Below are 14,159 nucleotides of genomic sequence, written 5' to 3'. Positions count from 1 at the left end.
ACATGCCAATTTAATGATCATACACGTATAATTTTAATTATATGACTTATTTAATAGGCTTGTGATTTATTTATATAACTTAATAATAAGTTATATGATTAAAATACACACAAATGATTATTAGAATTGTTGCGTTAGTAGCTTGAAGGAGATTTATCAAGCAAAAATGCTTCCATCATGACTTTTTTCACAATTGTTGAAGTGATCAACTATAAATGGTGGGAGGAAAATGTAGCAAGTCTATGTAAAAAAAGTGTCTACCACTTCCCAAGTATGAAGAATGTTGTGAAAAAGTCTATTACAATTTTTCAAATCAGATTTGAGAAAAACTTCATCCTAAAAAAAAAAAATTTTAAAAAAAAGCCCTTGTTTAATTTTATTTTAAAAAGTAAGAATATCTTTTTTCTAAAATTAAATAAATAAGAACTTCCACTTTTTAAAGAATGGAAATAACTTTGAGACATTCCAAAAATTTAATTAATTAATAAATAAACAGCATATTTAAGTTGAAACGAATGGAATAGTTTATCTTAAGGTATCTTTCCATTTTAATATTGGAGTCATGATGGTATCTTACAAAGTATATTTCCCCTTTCTATCTTCTTCTTCTTCTTCTTCTTCTTCTTCTTCTTTTTTCCTTTTTTCTTTTTTCCTTATATGCAATTTAAGGTATGAAAAAGGTTATAGTATCATTTGTATGTGATTCAAATATTTTCCAATTGTTTATAACAACGATATCTTTATTATTATTATTATTATTATTATTTAGGTCAGAGGGGAGGTGGAGACGAGTTGAACCCGCAACATGAGGATTGGGGACAATTGTAGGTATAATAATGATATCAATAATTAAACATTTGGTTAGTTTAATGGTCATTTAAAGTAACAAACAGTTACAATAGGATAAAATTAGGTACAATATCTTTTTATTTTTTATTTTTATTTTATAGATAGCTTCAATTACGTAGATAGAGCATGTTAGATTTTTCAATTAAATTAAAACACTTAGAAGGATTGATTGTAACTATTCTTCGGAAAAAAATAGCACAATTTGTAATTTGTATGTCAATACATCCAAGTGTTTAAATTTAATTGGGAAACCTAATGCACTACATATAAGATATTGTATATAAATTTTAACAATTACAATTTACACATAAAAGAAAGTAACGTCTAGGCCCTCTAGGGAACTTTAGTGGGTGATTGGTGTTAGGCATTTCCTTATAAGATAAATGTGCCAAGTGGACTACTAGTTGTGGGTTAAGGAAACTCAACCGGTAGAGTTTCTTATTGTTAATAAGAGATATGAGCTCAAATCCATTTACGCCAAAAATTAATTAATATCTTAAGTTAGTAATAAAAAAAAATATATTATGTAACAATCTGATATAGAACATAATATAGGGTCTGTTTTTATCATTTGTTAATTTTTGGAGTTTTATAATTTAAGGTTTTATTTTCTTAATTTTTGTTGTAAAGACTCTCGTAGTCAAACTAGAATCATATTAGGATATGTTTAGGGTTATCTTTACTTGAAAAATAAGGTGTTTTTTAGCCTTTAAATAGGCTTAAAATATGTAAAAAAAAAAAAAGAAAAAAAAAAGGAACATTTCTTTTAATATATAATTCAATAGCTACAATGAGGGAAAATTTAAACTTTGGTTTTTCTAGTAAAGAAGAGCATGTTATGTCGATGAGTTACAAGGCTCTTGACCAAAAATGAACAATTCAATTTCAACAAAATAAAGGTTTTTTTTTTTTTTATGCGGATTCCAAGGTTCTTTAAAATCGAAGTTTTCTTTATTTTCACTATGTTTATTTAGATATTAATTAAATAATATTTATATAACTTTCTATATATAATATTTTTAAAAATTTTAAGATCCATTATTCTTGCTTTTGAAATATGAAATTACTAATTAAGTTTCTTCTATATTTAATGTTGTGGTCCTGTCCCAACAACTTTGGGCTTTTGCGCTTGGACCCCCAATTTATTTGTACTATGAGTTGGGCTTATCCCACAATGAGATGTCTAAGAGGTGCTTCTCTATGGATCAGAGAGAATTAATGTTTCTTTTACACCAAACTTTCTAATTTCTAGTTTGGCTGAGATGCTCACTAAATCATCGAGTTTCTACCCTAGAATTCAAGTAGGATTCCCTTCTCCCCAAGTTCAATCTTTTTCTCACTATTCTCGTGTTTCACTCCCCAAAATGTTCCCTCTCCTAAAGATCTCCCTTTTCCTTTTCCTCTCTCTCCCTTTATAGCCTTCCCCTAGTGGGGTTGTTATGATGAAGAGGGTTTTTCCATGTAAGTGGGTCCCTCTGCCCTATATTCCTAACCAGATGGGACTTATTGCCTACTGTTGATGTGACTTCCTGGTAACTTGTGCTTGACATCAGTTATTGCTCGGCGGGCAAATTCCCCTAATACATCATTCATACCTCACGGCAAACACTTGGGGTATGTGTGCTGTAGATGCAGTAGGCCACTCTCGACTCGGCCTGCAAGCCGAGACAGGCCGAGCAGGTCATTGCATGGGCCTACATCTCGGGGATGGGCTGACGTACTAGGTTCGTACATTTAACTTTTGTTAAAATATTTTTAATTGATGATATGGCTAATCCATTTTGATATTATCGATCTCAAGTAGGATTTTATCAATTTTAATTTTGATTTTTTAGTACAAATAGTTGTAAAAAAGATTGTTAGAAAAATTTGTAAGTGATACATGCATTTAAAAAATTATGTAACTTTTTTATATTACATGTTTATCATTACAGATATTTCATTGCTATCTTTCTATTGTATTGTGTTAAGGAGAGATAAAATCAAATTTCCAATTTTGGTTTTGATGTTGAGAAAGAGAATGAGAGATTGTTTAGTGTGTAATCATGTGAGAAATTGAGTCGCTAATGTGAACAGTAAAGTATGTGAAAAATCAACTTATAAAAATTAAAACCTAAAGCTATTATGGGAAATAGATCATCAAATCATCAATAATTCGACACTGTGTGAAATTGCTTGGAATTTCAATTATGATAGATTTCTATTAACTCATAATTTTGGAGCCTTGGGTTGAGAAAAAAAGAGCACAACCCAATAATGCTTTTTTTTCTTTTTATTTAAAAGACAAATCATTAAACCATAATGTTGCGAACTTTTTTCTTACAGGGCCTTAAGCATGTAATGGCCTAAATTGCTTATGCCTAAAGTTACCTCGGTCTAAATTATGAAAAGAACTATCTTAATTACTATCATTATAAATATATAGAAATGAGAATAGTACTTTTCTTGCTTATAATAAGCATAAGGGATTTTTTTTTTTTTTTTTTTTTGTTGTTGTTGTTGTTGTTGTTGGTGAAATTAAGGGACTAAAAGGTTATATTTACATAATAAAAAGGAACAATACCACTAAATTATAAAAAAAAAAACGACAAATTAACTAGAGTAGCACTTAAAAGTGACTTTTTCAATCATTCCTAAATGTTTATGCTAAGTAGTTCCTAAATGTTTTTATATATATATAAATAAAAATATAAAAGTAATTCTCATAAACTTCTTTTCCTTTAATTTCTCCAATTTTATGTTTTTTGTCATCATCTTTAGGTTACGAACATTGCTTTATCTTAAAAGCAAGAATAAAATGATGGTTTTAGGATTTCATTCCTTATAACTATTTTTTGTTAAATTAAACTATTTGCACCATACCTTTTCAAGTGATACTATGTTCATTTAACATCAGTTTATTTGTGAATTTTAGTTAACTCAATCAGTGAAGTCTCTTCTTGTCAATAAAATATTTAAGATTCAATCATCTCTACACAAAAAACCAATTAGTATTTGGATCTGATGATATACAAATTAAAAATATCTATCATCTTTCAACATATTATGTGACAATTGAATAGATCATTTATTTGTAAATTTAGTAATGATAATTGAAGAAACTATCTATGTGTGTAGTTTTGATTTTAGTAATAACTCCGAACCAAATTAGAACTAATATTGTGTTTGGATTGAGAAGAAGAGGATGGAAAAGAAAAGAAAGTGAGTCTTTTCCATTGTTTGGATGATATGAGAGAAGAGAAAGAAGCCAAGAGCGAGGGAAACTAAATCCCTCTGGACCCACTATTTGTGTATGCCTAAAATAGAGAGAAATAGTTATTAGAACATTCACATTCGGACTGCTAAATGCCAAATGTATGCCAAATTTAGCATTAAAGCCCAAAAACCCCCAACACCTAGAGTTGGTAAACGCTTAGAATTACAAAATTTTTTGCAATACCGCTGCAGTACCATTTTACTTTTTGGACGGTACTATAGACTATTGTATTGGTTTTTTTAATCCATTTTATTTCTTTCTCTCTCCTCTATGTTAGAATCACTTTCTTTCTCAACTCTCTTTCCTCGTCTCAGAATTTCATCTCTCTCTCTCTCTCTCTCTCTCTCTCTCTCAATTTGTAAGGTTAGGGTTTATCTCATTCTTCTTCAATGGCGTCTTCAACCTCCGCCCAATTTCAAATTACCCTTCCTCCTCCTCATGCTAGGTATTCTGGGAAGCTCAATTTAGCTTATGTTTCCTCCAAAGCGTTTTTCTTTAAACACAAAACAATAGCGTTTTACTCAAAGCTAAGAGCGAAGATCGTGGTGTTGAGAGTTGTGAATGAGAAAGTGGATGGGATCAATTTGGGGACGATGAATTTGGCGATGAAGCCGAGCTTCTGTGTGTGTTGAATATGGTGAAGGGTTCGGATGGTCAGCAGATTCCCCTTCTGGTACAAAGGAATTGGAATTATGGGTTTTGTTTTTGTTTTGCGTTTTTTGGTAATGGGTTTGTCCTTTTTTTTTTCTTTTTTGGAAATTGTGATTTGTGACATTGAAAATTGAAATTGTGTTGGGAGAGTGGAAGGAAATTAGAAATGGGGTTCTTGGTTGGGTTTTGGTTTTGTGTTTTGGGTAATGGGTTTGTGAAAGTTTTAACCTTTTGGAAATTGTGACATTAAAATGGTGCTTAATGGATTTTTGATGGGGTTCTGAATGGATTTTTCTTTGATTTTTGTGAGTTTCTTTGCATGTTGGTGGTAGGTGTGTTGTTGTCGTGGTGGTGTCTTTGGTTGTGGTGACAAAGGGCAGACGTGGGTTTCATTTCTGTGGATTTTTGTTTTGATTTTTTTGTGGGTTTTTGTACATGGAGGTCGTCGATGGGTTGTTGCTGTGGTGGTGTATCTGATGGGTTTTTTCATGGTGGTGGTGGCAGGATTCTTGTGGCAAAGTTGGTGGTGATTGGTGGTTGAGAGAGAAACAAGGAGGAAAACATAAACAGATGGGGGAGAAGGGTGAGAGTGAGATTTGATTATATTATTTTATTGGGGAGTATATATATTATTTTAATGAGTTGAATAGGATAATAAAAGTTCGGATACTAGGTGTATTGTAAAATGGTATTGTATAATTGATAAAGTAGGTTTTTGAGATGGTAAAATAGAATATGATTGGCATTCTTGATGCAAATGCTCTTAGAGGCAAATATTGACTTTGTGGTACTCTAAAAATTACTTTTGTGCCCATGGATTTTTGTTACCTTCTCTAAAATATAAAACAATTTTCTTTTCATTTATCTTCTATTTGCAAACCAAAAAAAAAAAGAAAAAAAAGAAGAAAGATAAGCAGTTTCTATTATTTTCTTTTCTCCCTTCATTGTTACCAAACATATCTCCTTTCCCCCTTACCAAACATAGACGAGGGAAACTTTTTTTTTTTTTCTTCATTTCTTTTCCCATGCTTGTCTTTTCTTTTCTCCTCCCCTACTTGCAACCAATCACAGTGTAAACTTTGTACTATTTCCTTCCCATCACCATTTAATTCTAAGATTTCCTTTCGAACATGAAATAATTTAGTAACTTGACCCTAATTTACCATGAGTTTTATTAAGGTGTGCTTTTATGACATACATTAGTAAATTAATTTTAAATTTTTTTTATGAAAAAATAAAAAAAGTGACTAAGTTTTCTTATTGCCTTTTCAATTTTTAATAAAAAACTTTATAAAATAAATTATTAATTTATATCTTAACAGTATCCATTTACTATACCCATCTACCGCACCAACTACAGGGTTATGCGACAGAATGTCTAGTTCTTTCCTTTTGAGAAAAAAATGTCTTGTTGATCTTAATGTTGTAAATTGAAATATTCAAACCATAGCCTAAAACTATATAGAATTGGTCCTCTTTATTATTAGCATGTTGGTCAGAGGATCAGACTTCACACCATCTTATCATCCCCTATCACGGTCTTGTCTGACCAAACGTCACCTTAATCAGACACACAAATAATAATATCAGCTAAATATATTTAAGTTTTTGCTAATGTGTGCCCTTAGGCCACACAATAATTAATTATTTTTAAAAATATTTTTTTAAAAATTGAAGAAATATTGACAATTTTTTTAATTTTTAAAAAAATATTTTTAAAAATGGATAGCTTAACGTGTGTCTTAACATTAACCGAAGCCGTATATTTATTTTCCTTTATAATATCTTTTGTCAGAACGATTACGTGTCCACAGTTGATTGGAATATGAGATCTCGAATCGTATCCAACCCCACCCCTCTGCTAACCTAAGGACGGGACCACCAAAGTATCCGTGTCAACATCATCAGACGTCCCACAAACGTCCATCAATATCCACATACGGCAAGTAAATAAACACTATCACTTTGCCGTGATTAATTTGTGTGTGTATGATTGAGGGTCCAGATTTTTCTGATGTGGACTTGGCAAGAGGATAGGGTTAGATTTTGCTTTTTTCTTGAGATGTGAGCCATCACATCATTTCTGTCCCTGATCGGACGGATTGGATTGGATTGGATTGGTGGGTCGTGAATTTTAGGAGATCATTTATTCCCAAGGTATTGGGATGATTATAAAAAAAAGTCAAACAATCGAGTGGTTTTGGTTGCACGTGTCATGTTCTTATTTGCGTGCTGAGTTTTTTGATGTGATGACGACAAGATTCAACTGTTATGATTAAAGGAGGACGTACTCTCGTGTTGGGTTCTTTTTTTTGACTCTGACTCTCACGGGGGAAAATAAGTTGCATCACGCGCGTTTCGTGAGCGTGAACTAAATTTAAACACAGATTTAGGCTTAAATATTAATGTAAATATTCTAATAATATATTTTAGAAAATGTTTTGTTAAATCAGTCCATCACTTTTATATTTTTTCATAATTTTTTTTTAAAAATAATTTACTAATATATAACTTAAAGAAGTATTAGTAAAACCCCATAAAATATATATAAAAAAGAAAATTTTTGATAAAAATAATTATAATTGGCAACCACGGTCCACTAGACATCAATTTTTAGTTAGCTAACAATTTCAATTGCCTCAAACACCGACAGATGTTTAAAACAGGATAAAATATCATTTTCGTCCCTAAATTATCACAAAAGTCCGTTTTTCGTCCCTAAACTTTCAAAAATTCTATTTTTGTCCCTAAACTATCACAAAAGTTCATTTTTTGTCCTTAAACTTTCAAAAGTTCTATTTTCATCCCTAAATTTTCAAAAGTTCTGACGGAGTGCTGACGTGGCTTGACAGAGTGCTGATGTGAGAGGGACGAAAATTAATACGTTTGGAAAAGTTTAGGGACAAAAATAGAACTTTTGAAAGTTTAGGGATGAAAAATGAACTTTTGTCATAGTTTAAGGACGAAAATGATATTTTACCCTTTAAAATATTTCTCAAAAATCAAAACAGTCTTAATCATAAACTTTATTAGCATGGAAAAAGAAGAATGATGCAAATTGTTATAATAATGAAAGGAAATTGCATTAGAGTCGTCATAAGAGTGATGCAAATTGTAATAATGAAAGGAAATTTCCTCATCAATCACCCGCCACAATCATCAATGATTGGGCTCAACAAGTTGCTAGTTGAATTTGGACGTATTAATGATTGCACTGCATTCGTTGCATCCAATTCTATTTTAGTCGTCTCTATCCCAAAGTTTGTCGGCAATTTCAAACCTTTCTAGAGGGCCCAATTTTCAATTAGAATTGGTCAGGCCCAATTTTCGATTATATAGAATTGGTCACTGTCCCCACTGATATTGAAAATCTTTTTGACGTATTGAATGAAGATCCATCCATCTAAATTTGGCTTGAAACATCCTATAGGGGGTCTGTTCCGCTTGATGTTTTTGATAACAAAGGTGAGTTTGATGGGAATGTCACACAAAGGTCAGGGCCCTTTATTTTTAAAATTTTTAAATTGTAGGGATATTTGTAACATGGACCATAAATTTTAAAGTTTTGTGACAACTCTTAAAAAAAAAAAAAAAAAATTGGATACAAGGTCTTGGCGAGGTTGGCATGGATAAAAAAAACAATATGGTTTTGGTTTAACCAAAGGGTCCAAATGGCAAAAGGAAACACAATAGTTTAAGAGGAGGCTAAACTCATGGAGTTGAATTGGGGATTGTCAGCCTCTCATTAGAGGAGCAACATGTTTATAAAACGAGTGTAGTTAAATGAGAATGTTAAGATGGATAAGTGAAAAGACAATGAAAGCTATAATTCAAAATGAGAAAAGTGAGCTCAAAGATAAATTGAAAATATAAGGGAAAGTCCTTTGAGATAGTTTGATCATATTCAAAGAAGAACAATTAATACACTTGTGTGAAAAAATAATTTAATTCAAATTAAGGGAATGATAAAAATATAGAGGAAAACAAAAAATAACATAAGCAAAAATAGTAAAAACAGACATGTTAATTAAGGAAGTAATAGGACTAAATTGCCTCTAATCTTTGGAAAACTCAGTTCTAAGGATTTCTAGCATCTAATTTTGGATCAATGTATTTGTGCTATCAAAGAAGGTTGTCAAAGAAATAGCAAAATCTGTTATGTTTTCTATGGAAGGGGTTGATGGGGTTGGTGCTGGTGCTAAAGTAGCTTGGGCTGATTTGTTGTCCTAAGAAGAAATGGGTTTTGGTTTGAAATGAATGGAAGACTGGAATAAGGTTTACTTGATTTGATGAAACTGTATTACAACTTCCATAATATTGACTACGCTACACGTTTTGAACGTTTGACCAAACGATTAAACTGCGATCGAGTTCAGAAGGCAGTTTGAAAGCCAACCTTGCAGAATGCTTACTGTTAGGAAGCACCATATCTTTGGTAAAGGTCATTTCATTGTGAATATCATTAGGCCTCATCTTAATTTGGTAACAGTCATTTCATTGGCCTTTTTAACCAAATTGAGCAATAATTTAACAACGAAAAAAGGAATCAGATTTTTTTTTTTTAAAGAAAAAATAAATTTGATAAGTATGTGGGATATGAGAAAGAAAGTAATATAGGGGAGTACACCATAGATACAAGATCACACGCGTTAAAATCGTGTATCAAGTAATCCAGGGAAACTCCTAGTGGGGATTTGAACCTAAAATATCTGGGTCTATAGCTCATTCCAAACCACCCACTACAAGGCTACACTCTAGCGGGTTTGTTTTTTGGCATAATTATAAAGCGAAAAGAGAAGGCAAAGCCTTTGTCCAAGAATTGGGATTGTTTCTAGCACATCCAATACAATTTCTTTCTGGAATTATAACCATGTTCTTGCTTTCTTTACATCCCTTTATAGACTGCCTATTCTACTTGCTCCTGTTCTCAGTCCAACGTGTGTTGGTTAATGGTTACTTTCTACCTGATGAAGTCTGAAAAATCACCAATGAATTACACATCGCTCACACGCTCAAAAAATCACCTGCACATCAAGAAAGAGAAAAACCTACAGAGAGCACCGGTGTGGTGCCGGCCAAATACCCTCCGAAGGTCAAGTTAAAATCTTTTACAACTCCAGAGTGCTAGAGAGAGTCGATTATGCGTACCTTGATTCATGAGGGTATTGAGACTTTTATAGTAGTCGAAAGTTGACCTCTTTTACTTGGGGTCGAAGTCTTTTCCTTGTAGAAATCATCTTTAAGAGTCCAAAACGTGGTGGACAAGTCTTTTCCTTATAGAGAAGATCTTGTACGTTATCTCTAGAATCCCCATTGCATTAGGATTCTGTTTAAGATTTTATGATAATAGGCTGCAAGTATTCCTATCAAGAGGTCCTAACCGGCCCATGGCCAATCAGTCCGTCCATTGTTCATCCGTCCACTTCGGATCCGTCCTCACCAGGTCTTGCACATAACAGGCTCGTCTACTTTTCAGCCCATAAACAATAAACAGTCCGGTCCGTTATACTAGGTTTCGTAGCCGCACATTTTTTCCGTTTCAGTTGCCCCCTCACCCGATGGATCCGTCATACATAAGAAAACAGACCCATGGGGTGACAGTTCAAAGCCTCAATCAATTGACTATAACTCCGCGAGCTTATTCCCGTACACTGACAAGTTTAGCAGGTTCATTTATGACTCGTGCCACGTGTCACTCTTTCAATGGCTGTTGTTTTAACACGAGGTGTCGCTTCGTCTTCCATGCACCTCTTCTATAAATAATAGCCCCTCCGCCTTTCATTTTTCTACTTTTCACTGAAAAATATTGTCAGAGCGCGTTCGTCACACCTGTCAGAGACCACTCCGTTCACTTTGTACCCGTTGTTTGCAATTTCCTTTGCTCATTCCGTAATTTTGGTAAGTAATCTTTTATCCGTCCTCTTTTTAATTTTCATTTACTCTTTGGTATTATATATATTTTCTTAGACTTTATGCCCCCGTTACTCTTTCCAAACCCGTCAGAGTCTTAGGTTTTGTCATTACATGTAGGCCATATCTAGTGCGTCAAGTAGCCAGTCGGTCGTCTGTGATGGGGTGGACTACGAAGAGGTATATCCGTCAGGTCCCAAAGACCAAGACGATCTGAGCGAGGAGAGTAGTCAGTCTTCATCCTCCTCGTCCTCAACAAATAAGGATATGGAGATGATTGAAATAGAGGAGGGTTCCGCTGACGAAGAAGAGTAAATAGTTAGATCCGTCGTAGGAGCTGATGGACTTAGGGAGTTCATCATTCTTCCAGAGTGGACGGTGCATGCCTTTACATCCACTATTAAGGAACCTAATTTTAATACCCTTAGGGCCCGTTACCAAATCCTAGATTACATCCCCCTCCGTCTGCCCTACAAGTCAGAAAAATGCTATTATGAAGGAGTGGACGGGGTCGGGGTGTATGAACAAATGCTGAAGGCAGGCCTCAGGTTCCCTCTAAGTTCTCTACATCGTGAACTCCTCAGATACCTAGGTTTATCCGTTAGCCAGATATCCCCTAACGCTTGGAGAGTCTTCATAGCAATGGAGGTCCTGTACAGAGCTATGTCGGATGGTAGAAGAAGGCTGACGATAAGGGAATTCCTTTACTGCTACCGCCCAGACGAGATAGATAAATCAAGGGGGATGTATAGTTTCGTTCCTAGGAGCCTCGTCCTAAAAGTGATCTATGAAACCCCAGACTCAAATAGAGATTGGAAGAGCCGTTATTTTTTATTGAGGGAGACGGTTGGTTGGATGTGTTATCCAGGGAAAACGGATTACATGCCCGTCGACACAATTTGGGGCATTTTAAACCAATATGGTATGAACCCGTCATATAGCAATTACTATAAGTTTATTTAATATTTATTGCGTTCTTAACGTCCGTCTTCTTTGGCACAGTTCGACGGCGTCCCCAAATCACTCTCGAGGAGTTCAGTTTCCTTGAGAAAATTTTTATTAAGTCAAAACCAGAGGAATGGGCCAGGGTCAAGCTCGTCAACCTTAACACCATCCACTGGTACTGCGATGGGCCCGAGCTAACTCCAGTGGCACTCAAGTACGAAGAGCGCACCCGTCAACGTGAGTTCGTCGTTCCTCCTTGATCTTTTTTTTTTTTTTTTTACACCCTTCTACCTCTTTAGAGATGGACGATGCTAAAAGGAGAGCAGCTATTAGACTACAAGCTGCCAAAAACAAAGAAACCAGAGCGGACGCTATGGGGATGGGCTCCAGCAAACAAACACTCAAAAGGAAACAACCATCAAAGGGTGACCGTGCACCCAAACAGCCCAAGGTTTCCCTGGAGCCCGTCATCGGCTTGATGGCTGGGGGGGACTAAGACGGTCACCCCTGTGAAGCATGGGGCTGGTAAGGGCCTCATGACAGGTCCGTCTGGTAGCCAGAAGAAACCTCCCGTCCTACTCCGCGAGGATTCCATGTACGCCATTGAGAGGCTCTCGTCCATCATAACCACTAATGACTATGAGGACTTGGGAAACCACTTGACGGAGGCGATGGGAGAGACGACCCTTTTCAGTATTGCACAGGTAACTCATCCGTCGTCATATCGTCCGTCTTTTCCCCCTTCTCTTTTGCCTTTCATATTTAACTTGTGTTTTCTTCTAGGCTATGATTATGATGAAAGGCATGATGGGACGGTGTCTCAACCATGAGACGACCCTAGACCGTGTATGTGAGAAGGCCAAGGTGACGGAGGACGAGCTGCTGGAGCTTAAGACCTAGAAGGTCGCTCCAAGAGCAAAAACTTAAAATGGCTGAGACGGCTAGGGATGAATGTATCAAGCTGATGGATCGTCTGAAGAAAGCTCTGGAGGAGAAGGACAAGGAGGTCCGTCAGGCTAAAGAGGTTGCGATACGCAAGCATCGTGACTCTGATGCCCTAATCACGGAACTGAGTCTTATATACAACGACGGTTTTGACGATGCCATTCATCAGGTGAAGGCTTTGCATCCAGAGATGGACTTGTCAACCGTACCTATTACTGCCCCCAAGCAAACATTCGTTCAACCCATCTAGTCAGATGATACAGATGCTCTCTTTGGTGAGAACCCTCCCATCCGTGAAGCTCTTATTGACCAGACGGTTGTCGAAAGTGGTCCTAAGGATGATCAGGCCTGTCATGGCGAGGAGAGAGATACACCTGCTGAAAATCTGTAATAATTTAGTTTTTTTTATTTTTTTTTTATTTTTTTAAGAAAAAAGTGTAGAACAATTTCTTATTCCCCGTCATGTTTTGGGGCTTTTGAACATTGCCCTTCTAGGGCTTTTCTTTATATATTTGTTAAACTCTGCAAGGTTCGTCAACCTTTATTTTATTCTTGTGAAATGCACCCGTCTTACTTTATTCGAGTATATTTTTGTTTTTCGTGGATTTTGGATCTTAACACTTTTAAATAGACTCCGTCCAGTTTATGCGCTTCGTCCTTTTTTATACTATTGGGACGATCCATCCAGTCTTGTGGACGTAGGTTTTAGCCGTCCATTGTATGGACTCAAATTTTCATCCTCTTTGAATGATCCGTCCATCCTGTGGACTTTGTTTATTTTTTGGACTTTTTAAGGGTTATTATCCTCTTAGGATGATCCATTCATCTTGTGGATTTTTGGACTTTTTAGGGGTTATTATCCTCTTAGGATGATCCGTCCACCTTGTGAACTTTTCTGCCCATTTTCTAGACTTTAAAAGTCATCATCCTCTTAGGATGGTCCGTCCATCTTGTGGACTTAGCTTTTTATCCGTCCATTCTTTGGACTTTAAGAGTCATTATCCTTTTAGAATGATTTTTCCATCTTGTGGACTTAGTCTTTTATCCGTTCATTCTTTGGATTTAAAGAGTCATCACCCTCTTAGGATGATCCGTCCTACTTGTGGACTTAGTTTTTTACCCGTCCATTCTTTGGACTTAGTCTATATCCGTCCATTCTTTGGACTTTAAGAGTCATCATCCTCTTAGGATGATCTGTCCATCTTGTGGACTTAATTTTTTACCCGTCCATTCTTTGGACTTCAAGAGTTATCATCCTTTTAGGACGATCCGTCCATCTTGTGGACTTAGTTTATATCCGTCCATTTTCTTAAGTAAACAACAAACATAGTCGAATCTGAATATTCCTCTTAAAAATTAAATGAAAACCATATGTTTGTAACAAGCCAAAAAAAAAATACCTGCCCCCTTGGGCTTAAAAAGGTACTTATAGAAAGAATCGTTTGAAGTAAAAAATAGGAAAACTAAATGATAAACTAGGAAATTGGGAAGTGTTGTTGCTCTTCATATCTTCACACCGTCTCTACTGGTAGTATTTTCGAAGGTGCTCTGTGTTCCATGGGTGTCGTAGCTTCCGTCCGTCCATGGTTTCGAGGTGGTAGGT

This window comes from Quercus suber, unplaced genomic scaffold (assembly GCF_002906115.3).
Source record: "Quercus suber isolate HL8 unplaced genomic scaffold, Cork oak 2.0 scaffold_549, whole genome shotgun sequence".
Classification (NCBI taxonomy): domain Eukaryota; kingdom Viridiplantae; phylum Streptophyta; class Magnoliopsida; order Fagales; family Fagaceae; genus Quercus; species Quercus suber.
Note: the sequence above shows the minus strand (reverse complement) of the source record.